This window comes from Hermetia illucens, chromosome 1 (genome assembly GCF_905115235.1).
Source record: "Hermetia illucens chromosome 1, iHerIll2.2.curated.20191125, whole genome shotgun sequence".
NCBI classification, from domain to species: Eukaryota; Metazoa; Arthropoda; class Insecta; order Diptera; family Stratiomyidae; genus Hermetia; species Hermetia illucens.
The window spans coordinates 198194756-198212515 of NC_051849.1; positions in this window are offsets into that span (position 1 = coordinate 198194756).

Below are 17760 nucleotides of genomic sequence, written 5' to 3' on the forward strand. Positions count from 1 at the left end.
GAAGCTCCCACTAGGGGGCCAATCGGAAATAACCGAGCCGAGAACACATCCCCCAGGAATTCTCCTGGAGCATATGCTCTCAGAGGGCCATCCCGGTTTCCATGGCAGCAGATAACCTCCGGTGAGGCTTCGTGGCAAGAGCCACTTCAAATGAGTCCTTTTCAGACTCGTTTCTGATGGCCCTCCTCGAGTACATGGGACGGCACTCCCCAACGTGTTAACTGAAATCAGCCCGAAGCGGAGAACCGCAACGAAACCTTTCACCAGTTAACTACCGTTCTGCGTACAATACAACATAAAGGACATTACAGGACAACACTAACACCAAACACGCAAGACTGGTGGCTGTCCACCATGGCTACTATGGCCATTCGCCCATCATACTGCAGGCGAAACAGCGTCGAGCAGCTCCCTCCTTCGTCGGAAGGCAACACGTGCGAATTCATTAGCGCATTTCAGAGTCTCACTACTAGCAAGGCACTGGCTAACATCGTAGATACCGTTCACAACGTGAACGCCTATGTCATCTAGATTGCGGATGTCACAGTATGCTGAACAGACACAGAGGACATGGAACCAGTCCTCTGAGTCTGCCCCATATAGAACACAACCCTGACTGGAGGCGAGGTTCCGCTTGAAGAGGAACTCCCTGCCCTGTACCGTCATCGCAAAATCACACAACATACACGTACGTACAACAAGCAACGGAGAGTCCTACATAAATGGATCTGCAGCTCTCCTGCTTAGACCCCATCCACACCTCATCACACGCCTCAACATACACACCAATTTAGTCAAGCGTGGCTTGAGCTCGCGTAGGTGCGGACCCAAAGACATGCGTTCCGCGATCGTGACTCCCAAGTATATCACTTTTTTCCGGTATTTGAATGCAACTCTATTGAGTTTAACACATGGCGTATGATGTAGGTAGCCTTTCAGCATCATCGCGACGGTTTTTTCCGTAGAGACCGCAACACCGACTTTTAAAGACCACGAGTTAACGATGCGCATGTACTCAGTACCCCGCTGCTCGACCTGAAGCCGGGTGTTCCCCTCAACAAAAATGAGGAGATCATCCGCTTAGGTAACACATTCAGCAACGGTCGAAAGCTCACCCGACAGTTCGTCCATCATCAGATTCCATATAAATGGACCCGCGGTAGATCCCTGTGGTCAGCCGCGCTCCACGTTCACCCACACACGCTCATTGACACCTTGGACGAATGTTTTTCTACCATGGAAGTAGCTCTTCCACAGAGCTAATTCCTGACAGTCACACTCACAAAGCTTTAACAACACAGACGACCAACTTAGGTAATCAAATGCGGCTTTGAAATCTACAAAGATTCCAAAAAAGTATTTGCTAGGACAACGGACAACAAAGTTCTTCATATACATGAAGGCGTCGTCAGTGGACCTAAGACTACGGAAGCCATACTACTTGTCAGACGTCAGATGGAATGTTTTACCCCCAGGCGCTGGACCATAATCCTCCCCAGGACCTTGCCAACGGCCGGGGAAAGAGATATCGCCCTGTACGACCGAGGATTACTCTCATCTTTCTCTGGCGACTTCAGGATTCTTCCAGAATGCAGGGAAATAACCCTCCCGAAAACGATACTCAAACAAACGCTGGACATGAGATGGGATGGCTTGCCAGATGGCTTTGCACATCTCGCCAGTCATCCCATCCCAGCCAAAAAGCGTAAGACAAACACACCTGTGAGCGTCAATATTTTAAGGCCCTTTTTCCATATTTTTTGCGAAAACTAGGTCCGGTCTCAGTGAGCGAGATTTTAATGAAGATGATCCCTCCTATAGGAATATTAATACAGAAATAGGAAGCAGATGCCGTATGCGCAAAAAGTAGGCTCGTTTCCGACTGCTGCTGTGGAAGTTTCCTCTAAGAATGGTAAAATGGCAATGGAAAAATTTACAGAAATGCAGCAATATATACATACATGTACAAGTTATCACCTCTAGTCTATGGACCAGATTTTCCTGTCATCATGCTTCGCTACATCTTTCCGCACTCGCTCATTGAAGAGACGTCCGTAGGGCAAGGTATGTAACAGAGGCCGCGCTGACGAGCGCAATTAGCGCCGTAGTCCACCGCTTTGATGACACAAACTCCTAACATCGTGACTGCTCCTCAGATCTTTACAGCTAGCCCGTAGGATTCACAAGGGAAAGCAGTGCACCCACCCTGCAGATAGAAACCTCCCTGAGGTCGCCCAAGGATGGTTTATCTTGTGTCCGAAGCCTGACTCTAGTTGGCTGTCCCCTTTTCTCCGAGGCTTCGGCAATTGTAGGGTATGTCGAGCCTGGTGGCATGGTTCCCTATAGGCCAAGGCACCGTGCAGACCGCCGTAATCTTGTATGCATTTGCACGCGTCTGTCACAGGAGCTCTCATGATCGGGCCAAATCATCCTTGACTTGGCACAGGTGGTAAGCCTTCGCCATCTAATGCCCGCGGCTGCTAAGTAGAGCGAATTGATTCCGCCCTTCACAGTTACTAGCGAGACACCGATTGTACTCGCCGAAGGACTGCCAAGAGCAGAGCCCCGCTTGGCCAATCCATCAGCCTGCTCATTCCCCCCTATGGTCCTATGACTGGGAACCCAGGCTAGGGTGAGCTTGAGGGTGCCGCCCAGGATTTTCAGTGCGTTTCTGCATTGCTCTACCAGCCTAGAGGACGTCGTCACTGAATACAAGGCTTTAATGACCGCTTAGCTGTCAGTCAGAATAGCTATGTTACGCTTGGGGCTCGTATCATGCTCCAGCCATCGACAGACTTCCAGTATCGCCAGTACTACACTGGCGAAACCTTGGAGATGATACGACTCGAATACACTGTGTATTCAAGAAAACTTCCCTCCCCCCACCGATTCCACAGGCCATCTTTGATCTATCGGTGAAGAATACTGTGTCATAACCTTGCACCACGCCACCAGTCTTCCACTCTGCCCTGGTTGGAAAGTTCAAAAATTTCTCGTGAAGTTCAGCTTGCGTGCGGCATAGTCCGGCCCCAGATTATTCCCCCCCGTGAGCCGAGGAAATATACACATGCCCTGCCTCCGCCTAATCCAGTTTGACCACGACTAGGTCGCCAGAACTCAGGTCCGCACACAAAAAAAGCGAGCGGGCTCTTTCTCGCGAGAATACATGCTCTAGGTCTGTCCTGATTAGCTGCTCCTGTGCTGTGGTACAAATTATAATATTTGATTTGGAGCCCTTTGATGGTTCGGTCGCCTCCTAACCAAGGTATTAGTGCGATGTCGATGTCTTCCTCTAGGAGGAAGGGAAGCAGATTAGCCGAGTGATTAGAATGAGATTAAGCGAGTGCTGCAGATGCGTGGGGGGTTCGTCAATCCCCATCGGACCGTTGATCCTCCTAACAGCTCGTTGGCGGCGTCGATTCGATCCAGGTCGTCATCCGGTTTTGCAGAGCGGAAGACTTTCACCTTTGTTTTTCTGACTCTGAACCGCACTTTATAGTCTACCTTTTGCAGTGCCTCCAGGCAATCTCCCTTTACGGAGCAGAAAAAGTTGGCTGTTTGTCTGGGGTTGGTCCTCCTTGATAATCATCCAGTTGTCCATGGGAATTCTGGGTTTTTGAAGGCGAATCTTCGGCAACCACATGCGAGCAACCGGTCTCCTAGGAATCTCGTCGTCGGGATGATGCTTTCCCAGGCATCGCTGATCTTAGCAACGCACGAACCGAGAAAGTTCCTGAAGAATTGATTTTCGCAAGCTATAACGCCTATTTGGCTACATTCGCAGCATTCTACCTCCCGATCTCCGGTAGTTTGTAGACGTGTATCCATAATCTAGGCACTGTACATATACCGTAGGCGATCGGACCCATCAGCTAGGCAAGTAACAAATGTTTTGTTTTTTTTGGATCTGCTATCACAACCCCCAAAAATCCTTCAGTTTACTCCTGATTGGTCTAGGGAACCTAGCGTAACACACTTTAAGGCCATGATCCAATTGGATCGTCACGCCAACGATTATTATTATTTTCTTTTCAAGTTTTCATAATCTCGGCAGGTGCCGGATTTTACCTAATACTAGCACTAAATGCCAAACATTTAGGCTACCTATTTATAAGATGGTGGTAGTGGCGGGGGCGGGTAGGGTAGGGTAATCCTGAGGGACTTTGGTACAATACTTGTAGTTGACAATATTATCAGAACTACGGGGATAACAACATCAATAATATACTCGGAGCGACCCATCTTGTCAACAGCACGTCAGGCTTGTTGTGAGGTATGTAGCGATCAGTTAGAACTGGCCGACCCGAATACAAGCTGTAAGCAGAACTCTCAAGTAAACCGGAGATATTCCCGTGACAAGCCCATGCTTGTATGCAAGGTTTTGATGAATCACCTTACATACAGCATTATGCCTGTTGGTGTATTGCACCGGTGCCAATACAGTGCAGCCAGAAATGAGATGTTCTGACGTCTCTAACGTCAAATCACGCATTCTGCATGGATCGTTCTCCCCCCGCTCCTTCATGATAAGCTTTTTATGTGCTCAGGTGACGACCACGCCATCCTGAATGGCACATGATTATAGAAGAACACCCAGGCGCCTCCTTGAAGGCAAGGTAAAAGGTAATGACCATCTGGGAAACCTCGAAGACTCAATGGACCACACAAATTACACGCTGCTCGGTTTCCGAAATTGGATGGTCATTTCACTCGACTGAGAAGAATGGAGACGAAAATTTCGAGAGGCCAACTGACATCGACCTGTAACACCATAAAAGAAAAGGACCTTTTTAGTGGTTGTGATGCACTATCCCCTAGAGTTTAGATGAATAAATCCTCCCGATTAGAATGGATAGATTTCCAAAGAAGTTATGTATATTAAATGGAAGAACTCCACAGGCCCCACAGGATAGCAGGCTCTTAACCGATTTCGTAGGGTAGGGAAATTCATTATAAGCGAAACCCTATTCTTCCAGATCGTTGGAGATGTTCGCATCGTTTCTGGTTGGAAGGGTCATCCTCCATATGATTTCCCCGAGATAGGAGCAGAGCAAAATGGAGTACATTTTCAATGAGCGTAAATACAATACAATGTTGCAAGATAGGGCAATCATCCATAACCAACGATATAACAAGTCAAACGGAATGAACAGTAGGCATTGTGTGTACATTATACCCGACAGTGTCCTTCACAATGATTTAATGAAACGGTCGCATTTTAACACTTAATGAAATAATCCTTCTCGTATCCAGTCTCACCTGCATCAATTCCAAACCGAGGCAACTTCATCAATTTTCAGACATGGACAGATGCATATGTGCCATGCCTCGCAAGGAGAGTCTTTTTATTCACATGTTAGGTTGTTGGCCATCTCCATTTACTACGAAGGCAGAAAAGACAGCCACAACAACTCTGCTAATTGATTGATATCGCTCACCGCTCAGATGCAGTTTCACAGGAAGCAAACCCTGGACGTCGATAGCAAGCCTTCGAAACGCATGAACATTGATTACAAGCATCTCTTCAAAATCAACGAACAGCGGACATATCCATTCTATTACACGAGCCCACCAGATCCTTCCTTGTGTTTTTTCTTGACGTACCAAGTCCCGAAAGGACCTCTAAAAGTGAATGACAACGTTACAGAGACGAACACGCTAGTTCAGACTTGGCAAAAAAAGAGTCATTGGTTGATTTTCAACCCCCCAGAAAATGCATCTGGTATTTACGCTCTTCTGTATTTTGAGGCTCAACTTGGGGACATGCAATGGAAAAAGTATTCTGATGTTGACGGACGCCCCTAATCGGATTTCATATTTTCTTCAAAGTGAAATGTGCCATTTGTTAATTGAACCAACGGAGAGAGCAAACAGTTCATCGATATCCTTAAGCTTCAGCTCCTTCTGCTTTTGCTTCAAACTACGTGGATGATTCCTAGAAACGTGCTGAGTGATTCTAATCAAGTTTTTTATCAATTATTCGATTCAAAACGATTAAGTCTATCAAAGTGGAGATAGATCAGGATGAGAAGGAAATTGTAAACAATTTTCCATGCTACTTTGCGAATTAATTTGCAGAATCGAGTGAAGGATTTTAACTTTTGAGGAGGTTTTTTTGTGAGGTTGTACGGACGCCAGGATACCGGAAATGTTTTAAGGAACGTAGCTTTATCGTTATGCAGAAGGAAAAGTTGTTTTTTGAACATTTATTAATTAAATTAATTATTAAATAAAAACTATTAATATGAAGTGAAAAGTGTCTTCATGTCATGTCAATCCCTCCCTTCTTCTATCAGTGTCGCTGACTCCACTGCTAAGTCTCCACAAGAATTCTGCAACCTACTCTGCACATACTTCTCTTCAGTGTTTTCTTCCTCGAGCCCTCCACCCTCTACACCTCTCATAACTGCAGACTGCTCCGAATCTCTGGCTATTCCTGGTCTTTACCAACTTTGTTGCTAAATGCTTGAACTCACGACAGGAGGTGCATACTATTTATACCGATTTCTCCAAAGCCTTTGATACCGTTGACCATAACATTCTCTCTTCTAAACTTTCATTACTAGATTTCCCTCCCTCACTCATCTCCTAGCTTTCTTCCTATCTCTCATACCGTTCCTGCAAAATTTCTTTTCATGGTTACTCATCTCGTTCCTTCTCTCCTTCCTCTGGTGTTTCCCAAGACTCTATACTTGGCCCGCTACTCTTACTGTTTTTTGTCAATGACCTCGCCTCCATCCTCACCTACCCGTATTTGCTTTACGCAGACGACCTTAAATTGTTTACCACTGTTTCGTCTTCGTTGGACTGTGCTCTCTTACAGTCCAACCTTGATAATTTAGTCCGTTGGTGTTCGGTCAACAAGCTAACACTGAATATCAACAAATGCCACTGGATGTGCTATTCGCTTAAACCCTCCCGAACATCCTTTTCCTATCCTCGCAGTGGACAACCCCTTTCACTACTGACCTCCTTCAAAGACCTTCCTTCGACGACAAACTTCGTTTCAATTCCCACTTCGTTGACATCATCAATAGAGCTTCCAAAATGTCTGGTTTTATCCTACGTTCCTCCTCCAACTTTACCTCAATCCAGCCCTCCTTAACACTCTTCAATTCCCTTGTCAGAAACATCCTTGAATATTGCTGTGTATTCTGGTCCCCCTTCCGCATTCGTGACTGCCGCGCTCTTGAAGTTGTACAACGTAAATTCACCCGTATGGGTGAAAATGATCCAACCTGGATAGTCTACAAGGGCAGTATCTATGATAGAAGAAGAAGACAATTTTCCCTTTTCCACCCTTGGTTTTTATCCGGTGTTAGATAGAATATTAATGTTCTCCACCATTGGATAGGATTGGATGATGAATTGCTCATTTTCTTCTCACTTCTCACTTCTTTTAGACCCACAATATCCAGTCTACATCGCCAGAGAAAAGGAACATTTTGAGAACACTCGGTACTATTGTCGAAAAGCGTGACCGCGTTATAGAAATCGAGCAAAGTCTTTCCTATGGCTAAAGCCTACAACCGTTAGTTTAGTTTAGTTTCTGTATTTGCAAGTTGCTAATCATCACACTTTTCCCGTTTAGTCACCTCTTACGACATACAGGGTTTTTTTGGTACCAGGTTGGGTGAGTGCGTGCACGGACAGAGTGTTGGACTGCCGCAAAAGTACGCCCTCGGACTACCAACTAATCACCTCCCTGTCATTAGAGAACTAGCCAGGAACCTTTTGACATATTGCTTCGCTGGAAGGAAAGTTGCTAGTTCGGGGAACCTTTTACCATCTGATCCCCCCGCCAGTCGAGCTAAATCTTCTTCGCAATAAGAGAGATCACTCCCGTGATCACCGTCACGACCGGTTCTGAGACGGTACTGTAGGCACACGTCACCTGGAAGGCTTGCGTCTCAGCACTGGAGCAATGTGCTTACAATCCACCTGCAGGTCAACGGCATCAGCCCATACCTCAACGCCATAGAGCAGAACCGGGTGCGTTGCTCACATAAGGAGACGTCTCCTAGTAGATTTTGGGCCCCCAGCATACGCCATTAGCGACTCAAAGTCGCGACTCCAGCTGCAGACCTGTCCACTGCTGCTTTGATTTGCTCGAAGAAGCTCATTTTCGAATGGAGCATTATACCAGCGAGCCAACCATTAAACGCGGATCGATAAGGGCCGGGATTCTCTTTTTGGTTAACATGGCTATTTCGATTTTTTCCAGCGCATGGCTGAAATCATGAGCAGTCATCGATCCGCTTATGCATCGCATCAACATGCCAAGTCTGCTATGTGCGTCCGGCAACAAGTGCCGTAACGTATCGCCTGCATAACTGACCGGGTGCGACTCTTCTGGTTGCCGAGTCTTAGCAGGCTATCGTATAACGAGTTCCAGAGGTCCAGCCCTAGGAAGGACCCCTGTGATACTCCCGCCGTGACCTCCATCCTCTTCTGGCCTTCTAGCGTCTCAAGGAGCGGTTTTTTAGATAATCTCTCAATATTGGCAAGAGATAGCTTAGCACGTTGGGTGAGTTTTCTAACGTGTCTAGCATATCTGCCCATCTTACGGAATTGAAGGCATTTCTGAAATCAAGCGTTTTGAAGAACAGTATCCATTGCGATCGGCAGATATGCGCCTCGGTTCAATGAATGAACACTATCCACCGTGAATCTCCCTGCTCTGAACTAGAACCAAGGCAGTTCTAGAGCATAAGTCCCCCTCAGCGGGTCTACTCCTGATGAGCTTTTCGAGCACTCTCCTAGCCGATATGCAAACGACAGCTCAAGGTCTCCTTTTCCTTTGCTGATTAGTAGAGTTTCCCCACCTTCCAGCGACAGTTACGTCTCTGTGCTTTACGTGGGTACCTGTCTCGTGGGCTTAATCGCAGCGTCTTCTTAAGACACGGATTGATTTTGTGACCACAATCAGAGCCCCGCTGTGACAAGCAACAACGGTACCAGTCTATGCCGAGTGCATGGCTCAACATTCATACAGGTGGATGCTAGACCTTCCAAAATGTCTACCGAACTAAGGAGTACGTCACCCGTGTTGAAACGCAACACCACGCTGAGACCCGAACGTCTCCGTTCGCTGCTTGATCGCAACCACAACCCCCATAAACCTCCCACTAAGGGTCCAACCGCAAACAACCGAACGGAACGCAGATACATTCTCCTGAAGTATGTGTGGCCAGGAGCTATCCCGGTTCCTATGATACCAGTATACCCCTTGTAAGTTTTCGTGACTATTGGCACTTCAGACACGAGTCTGATCGCACTAATTAGGCCTTTGGAGCATTCGCCTACTGCATCACGGCCGGCAAGCCAATGAGATACAGCGTCTCCCGGTGCCACCACTATGAAGGTTCTCCTCGGCCACTTGCTTTTGGTTCAGCCGACAGCGTCACCTCTGAGCACCACCTTCCAGCGAAAAGAAAAAATGCTCTCCGTCAAGCAAGAGATGAACGCCTCAAGTAGCAAGTCTGACCGTTGACGGAACACTAGTTTGTAAACTTTCGCCGGGATATCAACTCATACGGAATGTCTGGGGAATAAAGCACGTATAATGACTAAACGCTGCCAGCTGCGAGCTCTGCTTTTATTTATCGCACTGCGGAGTCTCCTTTTTTTCTGACCTATACTCTACCTTTATGGAGCATACCACCTCGCAAGCGTGTGAACGTTGTGCCAAACGGCGGAGTTTATGACACTCCTTCTGTAGGTCGGTAATTTCTGCCGTCGACCAGTACATAGAATGCTTTTCACAGCTGGGGACTTTTCGGGGCGTGGAAGACGATATCGTTATCAGATTCATCATTGAGTTTACGACAGTGTCAGCTGTAACGCTATCACTACCCGAAGCGCCATCCAGAGAGGCTCTGCCTGTTACATGAGCTTCGACGAATTTCCTGATGGTGCCAGAGATTTCGACGCAAAAGTTATATCCTCCGCAGGCTACGCGCCGAAACGTTGGCTTGGATTGGGTATTTAAAAACACGTGCATGGTTCTCCCCCCATTTCCAGGATCCGTTTCCCTCTGAAGCCTAGCTGTCCTATTCGAGGTCCCTAGCAGTAAAGCCACTGCCTACCAGGGTCCCCCCTCCCGTGCCCGAAACGGCGTCCTCAAGAGCATCAAACCGGCGTCGAAAGTCCACCTTCGTCTCATTTGACGTCCGATAAGCGCTAAAAAACGTTATCCCTAAACACCGAATCCAGACAAGCCCCCTCTCTCGGATCATGCTAGTCGCGTCCTAGCCCTTTCTAGCCCCGCCCTTAAGATTGGACACCGCCCCGAACCCACTATGTATGTAACGCTGTCATCAGACCCGCCACGATCCCTGCAGAGAACGCAATTTTCGCTTTCATTGCAGGTCTTCGCTTGGTGATCTACCTTACCGTATCTGTGGCTCTGCAGCATGCTATCCTCCTGGCGGGTCTCTTGCAAATTGCTAACGTGCGGTCATTGTCCTATAGCACCTGTGGGGGGGGGGGGGCATTCGTACCCTGCATACTACCTATCCAATTTTGATTTTCCCGCTGCTAAGGAGTTTCCTCGCGTATTGCTCGGGGACCCCCGTAACGAGTTTTTAGCCTCGAGCACTTACAGAGGTGATACCTATTCGGACATTGGTTACCTCTGGACATTCACGCTCTATGGCCTCCTCCACTCCGACCTTTTCTCTAAGGCAGTCAACATCTTGGATTTCTAGGGAGCACATAGGTTCTTAACTAGAAACGAGTGACTTTTCTCCCAGTAACCCCTTGCCCGCTTCACAGAACGTACTCTTGTTAGTCGTCTTCGGGCCTAATTCAACGAGGACTCCGTCAGCCTTCGTTTTCCGCATGAAAGATACTTCTGCCCCATTGTCAGCGGATTTCATCCTATAGCGGGTTTAACTGAGGACATCCGCAAATGTCCCATCGTTTTAATGAGCAGAGCCGACGGTCTAGTCCTTCTTCGTTTCCTCGTCTTTTCTGTTACTGGCTTTTGGCTATTGGATGCTACTACTTTCCGCGCATCTTCCGCTGCTCTCCACATTCGTCTGTAAAAGGAGATGTCGTCCAGTAGTTCCTCTAGTTCCATCAGCCCGTTTTTTTACGCCTTTAATAACGTTTTTCTGGAGGAAGGTTACCGACCGCATACGCTTCACCAATGTCGCGAATTTCTTCGGCTCCAGCTAGACGGTCGTCTGCACTTCCACTGTTCAAGTCTGAGTCCACCTGCCCAGGACTAACGATTCTAACTGGGCTTTTTTCCGGAAGGGGTATCGGAGTTGCCGACCCCACCTTCCCTGATATTGCGTTGATTTGTTTTGTCTTATTATGTTTATTCTCCATGGGAATTTCACCCGAGCATCGCGTCCAAGGGAGCTGACCAAGATCCCGAAGAGGCTGGCTCCTGATATACGTCACAACTGCCACCTTGGCAGAGCTAGACTCACGACGTTGGCAGAGAGCTTTCGACGGTTCTGAGGACTCCCAATGTGTCCGGCGCAAGGCTTGTACCTAGGACGCAGGTATACTGCCAGCTAGGGACGTCACTCCCCATACCGTAAGCGATCCATTAAAAATCGCTGACGACCCCAGAGGAAGGGATACTTTGGGTTAAGTTGCCACTTAATTTTCAAATTATTGTCCCAGTTCTGAATCGATCCTTTCTTCTCCACAAGTTTGCCTAGAAAGCAAAATATCCTATCATCCTGTACTAATTTTCAAAATTTAACAAAGGAAGTGAAGTTCTTCAACTCTTTGAAATGAACATAATAAAATTATCCATTTATGTACGTTAGGAATCACAGCTGGATACATGTACATGTATTGAAAGAATGGAGAATCTTGGACGAAAACATCTCTCAAAAGTTTATTGCAAGCTATTTGCACTTAAGGGTAGTTCGAATCCTTGCATTCCCAGCGTTCATATCAGCCCAAACATACCCAACAATCTGAACCCAATGTTTGATATGGAAAACCTGTACATGCAAAATGAGATGGTATCGCAAATTTCGATTGCATGGCAAAGAACTTGCGGGACACTAAAGTAATTTGGTAACCAACCTAACTTCGCCATTGCTTGAAAACAAAACTTCACGAGTTAGTAAACTTCGACTAGTGTCTAGGTACGTACATACAAAATGCTCTTCAGCCATTATTTCTTACTATTTGAGTTGTTTTGATTTACTTCTATGTTGATAAATTGTATCTGCATACATATGAGCGTGGCTGCATATTTACCCCGGCCCTACCCCCGCATTAAGTTCACATACGTGCACTCGTGCGAATGCAAGTGAAGGAATGCAGCAATGCAAAATTCTCCCTATTCATGGTTAAGCTTCCATTGACAGGAACTTTCCATTTGTTGCATTTCCTTGAAGAAAGTTCCCTAACATGTTTGGAGAACTAATCAAAGTTCTAACTTTTCAAAATGAAATTTATTTCGAAAATTGAATAATACAAAGTCAGAAGTGTAGACGAAGAATTCACTTAGTGTGATACTACTGGAGGGAGTGAGCTTTCGAATACAACGCGAACTTGATTGTATCTTGTTAATTTGTAAGATTCGATCTTGAATTTCACTAATGGATCAATATACATATATATTGTATAACTTAAAATTGAAGATTAGAATGATGATCTTGATCTTGATGCAAATATATATACTAGGTTGTTCAATAAGTTTTGCGGTTCGATAAGAGAGGGCGTTGCCACTAGCCTATTTTTTAAAGTTTCATTTCAATCTGTCAATTCATTCTTTGTTGACAAGCCATTTAGTATCGACGTGTCACAGTACAATGGAAAAAATCAAGTATCGTGCAGTGATTGAATTTTTATTTTTGAAAGGCAAAGCAAAGGAAATTTATGAACGAATATTGAAAGTGTATAAGGACTCTTCGCATTTAATCAGCACAGTAGAAAGATGGGTTGCTGGATTTAAACGTGGTCGTACAAGCCTTGAAAACCATCTACGTTAAAGACGTCCAAAAACAGCAACAACACCAAAAATCGTAGAAAAAATACAGGATATTGTATCGTATATATATCGTTTATTGAAGAAAAAAAGTCGTGGAAAAAGGCCAGGTTTGCAGAAGAAAAAAAAAATTCTTTTTCATCAGGACAATGCACCGTGTCAAAAGAGCATTTTGACAATGGCTAAAATCAATGAATTCAAGTTCGAATTGTTGGAGCACCCACTGTATTCACCAGATTTGACCCCTAGCTACTTCGACCTGTTTCCAGACCGAAAAAAATCATGCGCGGAAAGCATTTTTCATCAAATGATGAGGTCATAACAGCTCTGGAAGCGTATTTTTCAGCTCTTTCAGGTTCTCACTTCAGGGACGCAATTCATAAATTGGAATCTCATTGAAGGCGACCTGGTCTGATTATACTTCAGGTTAAAATCGCATAATTCGGCAAGTTCTCATACGACCTCCTCGTGGTGGCAGCTGGAAACCGTCTTCGGGCGGGAGAGTGTGCAGGGCCGGACTGGGAGTAGACTCATCCAACTGACGAGGATCTGCTTATCTGCTGGTCATGTGTTAGGGGCAAGTAGATCTGGCGGGGGGATGGACCGAAGCAACAGCCCGGGGATCATCCTCCCTGCATCGGAGAAGGTGCTAATAGGACCCCAAGTCAAGGTGGAACAGCATAAGCCGAGGCCTGCGTGGCCAATGGGGAGCTTGGTCTTTAGTACGCGAACTCTGAATACCTTGGACACCTTCAGTTTCAAATAAGACCATTACCCTGGTGGCCGGCCAGCCAGGGAAAACATTCTTCCCGAACTACTCATGGGACCAAGACATGGGCTCAATTCTCAAAAAAACAAAAGCAAAAACGACGATAGAAGAAGATGGGCTGATGCCAGGCGCATCATAGAAGGACGAGCTGCTGGCCTCCAGGCAGGAGACAGTAGCCGTCGAGAGCAGCACACTCGGTGCCAGCCGTAGCACCGCTGTGCTGAAACCAACCGCAGAAACCTCCCGGAGCGAGGCGGTAGACGAACTAGTGGCTTCCAGCCTGGAATCCACTGCCGTCAAGCTGGGTGTAGCGAGTACCAGACATAGTACTTCTAACTCGAAACCCTCAGTGTCTGGGGATCCCTAGTTGGAACAAGTGTATTGATGTTCATGGAGACTATACTGAATAATAAAGTGTATTTCAAACCATAAAATTGTGTTTTTCTTATCGAACCACAATAATGAACTATGTTTCTGAGATTCATTTTCAGGAAATGAAAATATCTATTGAAATTCTGTAAACTGGGGACGAAGTCTTCATCTTCTTTTGCGTTTGTCCCGTTTAGTAGACGGGGTTAGGGTTAAGATTGTCTGGATCGAATTAACGGTTTTTCTCAATCGTTTGATCCGTAGTGAATCGAAAAGTTCTCGAGTCACCATCTAAAGTATTAGGCTATCGTTACTTCGAATGGCCTTTCGGTCGTTTCCCATCGACTTCGATACTCAGACCAATCTCAGCAACTGAGTTCTCATTTGTACGAATTACGCTATGACACTGGTCCAGGGCAACATCTTTGTCTGTATGTCGCGAGGCGCGGCACCAAGAATAAAGGTGGAGAGATTCAGAACCATAAAAGGAGGCAGGCAGATCGACAATGCAGTCGATTTTAAATTCAAGACTTTCGATGATGTGCCGATCAGAAAAAACTCCAATTTTGGAACGTCACTTCATCCAAGTTGCGCTGTTAGGTGAGGCAATTTCATAGCACAGTTCACTATTGGCTGGATGGATTGGCGATCAGAAAAAACTGCCATTTTGGAACGTCACTTCATCCAAGTTGCGCTGTTAGGTGAAGCAATTTCATAGCATAGTTCACTATTGGCTGGAAGCAGGCCGCTGTCGTTGCCTGCTCCATTAGGGTCGATCATCAAAAGCCCCCTGTTATTCAGATTTAACAGGCTCGATGTGTGAGATGATTATTAGATTTTTGACCAAGTTGCTCGAGATCAGCTTTATTGTGAGGCGTTAGGAGAATGTTGGAACACGGGACGTTGGATTTTCCATGCGACAATGTTCAAAATATGTGCAAAGAGGAATGATTGATGACGCTTCCTTGATGAACACCGACAGAGACAAAAAGCGGTTCTGATATATCTGCCACAGTTCGAACTTTACTCTTCGGATCGCCGTAGTACTAAGTATTGTCGCAAAGTATACTATTTGGCACATGGTCAAACACCTTCTCTAGATCTGAGAATGTCATGTAAAGATGACGCTACTTCTCAATATGTTTTTCCAAGAGTAACCGTGCAGCATGTATTGCATCAGTTGTAGCAGCTTAGTTCACGGTGATATTAACGATATCGGGAGTGCGATTGTCAAGAATATGTTAAAAAATCATCGTGGTATGAAATAACAACCGAATCGGTTATCTTTTGCTCTTTCTTTTTTCACCCCCCTTAACAACGCGATCGAAGAACTCACTGAACCAGAGTGTTCTATCTCAGCACTTCGTAGAGCGCAGACCTTGTTGCTTTTGCGACTTCATTCGTTTAATTGCTTTCTCGACTGCTGTGGAGCTGACAGGTGGAATGACTCCAAAGGCACTGCTTACAGAAGTAGGACATGAGCAAATTCTTCTGTTGAAATATACTCGTAATATTCCCACAATCTTCCGTTGCAGTTTGGCGGTCGGTTAGCAATGTATGTACTGTTATTGTCATTTACACAACAGTGTGTTCGATATTCTGTGTCCTAGTGTGGACTCTCTCGCCGTGCAGAGTATCCAATTTATCATAAAAATCTTTGTAATGTGTAGCCCACTATCAGTGACGGTGAGGAAATGGCGACTGATTATTCAATCAACGATATCGCACGGGATGGTTGTTGGAAGTACCTGGTCTGGTTTCCGCGTAGTACCTGTGGGCCTCTCCAGATGGGACCACTTTCAACCAAATTGACCACGTGCTGGTGAACGCCCTCAAATTTCCGGCTTGGTGTACATATAGGAGTGTCAATATAGGCACGGATCACTATCTCGTTGGCATTGTGCTCCAGGTTCGACTTGCAACCACCCTAGAATCCACTCGGACAGTCGGGTGAAAGTGAATACTGAAGCCATATACAAAAAAGCCTGTAATTCCTATAAGGAGGAAATGGATGTCACAATAACCTCAGCTAACAGATTCTCTGGAAATGAAGTATTAACAAATGATCTTCACAACCACCTAAAGAACGTTATCATTGATATGGCCACAAAGAGCAACTGCACCAGGCGCGTAAATTTACCAAAAAGTCAGCTGGCTGAAGCCTGTCGAAGTCTGTGCCGAGGTGTATTACCTTGATGCTCATCCATTGAGACTAAGAGGGAAATCTGATTTTCAAACCGTGTGGTCATAATGGAGCGATGGTACTTCGATGAATTGCTCAACAATGAAAATATCGTCGAGTTGGACGCCCTGCCAACTGAAGAGATGGACAAATGCTGTCACCACCAAGCATGGAAGAAACAGTACATAGAATCCATCGGCTTAAAAATCATAACTCACCACGAGCCGATGACATTATAACTGAACTAGTTCCATATGGAGGCGACCACCTACACAACAGCTATCTAGTTAGGCCGGATAGCCCCATACGCCGAGGACATCATTGGCCCATACCGAAGAGGTTTCACTTCAAGCAAATCGGCAACAGATCAGATTTTCTCACTTCGGAAATCGATGGAAAAACTGTTGGAATGTGACCATCAGTTGCAACATCGACTTCAAAGCCACCTATGACAACATAGCCATGGTAAAACTGTACACGGCCATGAAGGAATTCGGTACCTCGACCAAGTTGAAAAAATTGATTGACTCACCCTGACCAATCTACGAGACCAGATAAAAGCAGCAGAATCACTCTCGAGACCATTCAACATCAACAACGGTCTAAGACAAGTGGGTGCCTATCATGCGCCCTCTTTAACTTGGCCATGGAGAAAGTGATTCGCGATGTCGATGTAGATGCGAGAGGCACCATTCTCTTCAAGTCCACCCAACTACTGGGCTACGCGGACGATGTTGACATCATGGGAAGAATAACCCGAGATGTACAGTCTACCTTCATCCAGATCGAGCAGGCGACAATCGGGGCGAGATCTTGGGCTGCACATTGATGAAGGCAAGACGAAGTACATAGTCCAACGTCAGTGCTAAAACCAAAACCGAAAGAATCGTACTGGTCAAACGAAAACAATGAAGATAAGAGACTAAAGCTTTGAGACCGTTGATAATTTCTCCTATCTAGGGTCGAAAATCACAACCGATAACAACTACGATGATGAAATCCCCGCACGGTTATTGGCAGCCAACAGAGCCTATTTCAGCTTACAAAAACTGTTCCGCTCGAAACGTCTCACTACAGGGTCAAAGCTCTTAATGTACAAGACAATGATCTTGCCAGTCCTTAGGTATTCCTCGGAGACTTGGGTTCCTAGCAAGAAAAATGGGGAACTCTTGGCCGCGTTCGAGAGAAAAATCCTGCGAAGAATTTTTGGCCCCCTACATGAGGATGAACCATTCCGTAGCCTACATAACGGCGAAATTTATAAGCGATACCATGACCGTCAAGTTGTGGATAAAATCTGGCTCAATAGGTTACGGTGAGCGGGTCACCCACCCCAGGATAATCCAGCCCGGAAAGTCTATAAAGGTAATATCTCAGCGCAAAACCGGGATGTCTAGAGTTCCTTATTAAGGCAGACCTAGACCGGATACCGGTTGTTGCTCCGATGATGATGATGGAAAAAATTACAAAGTGGTA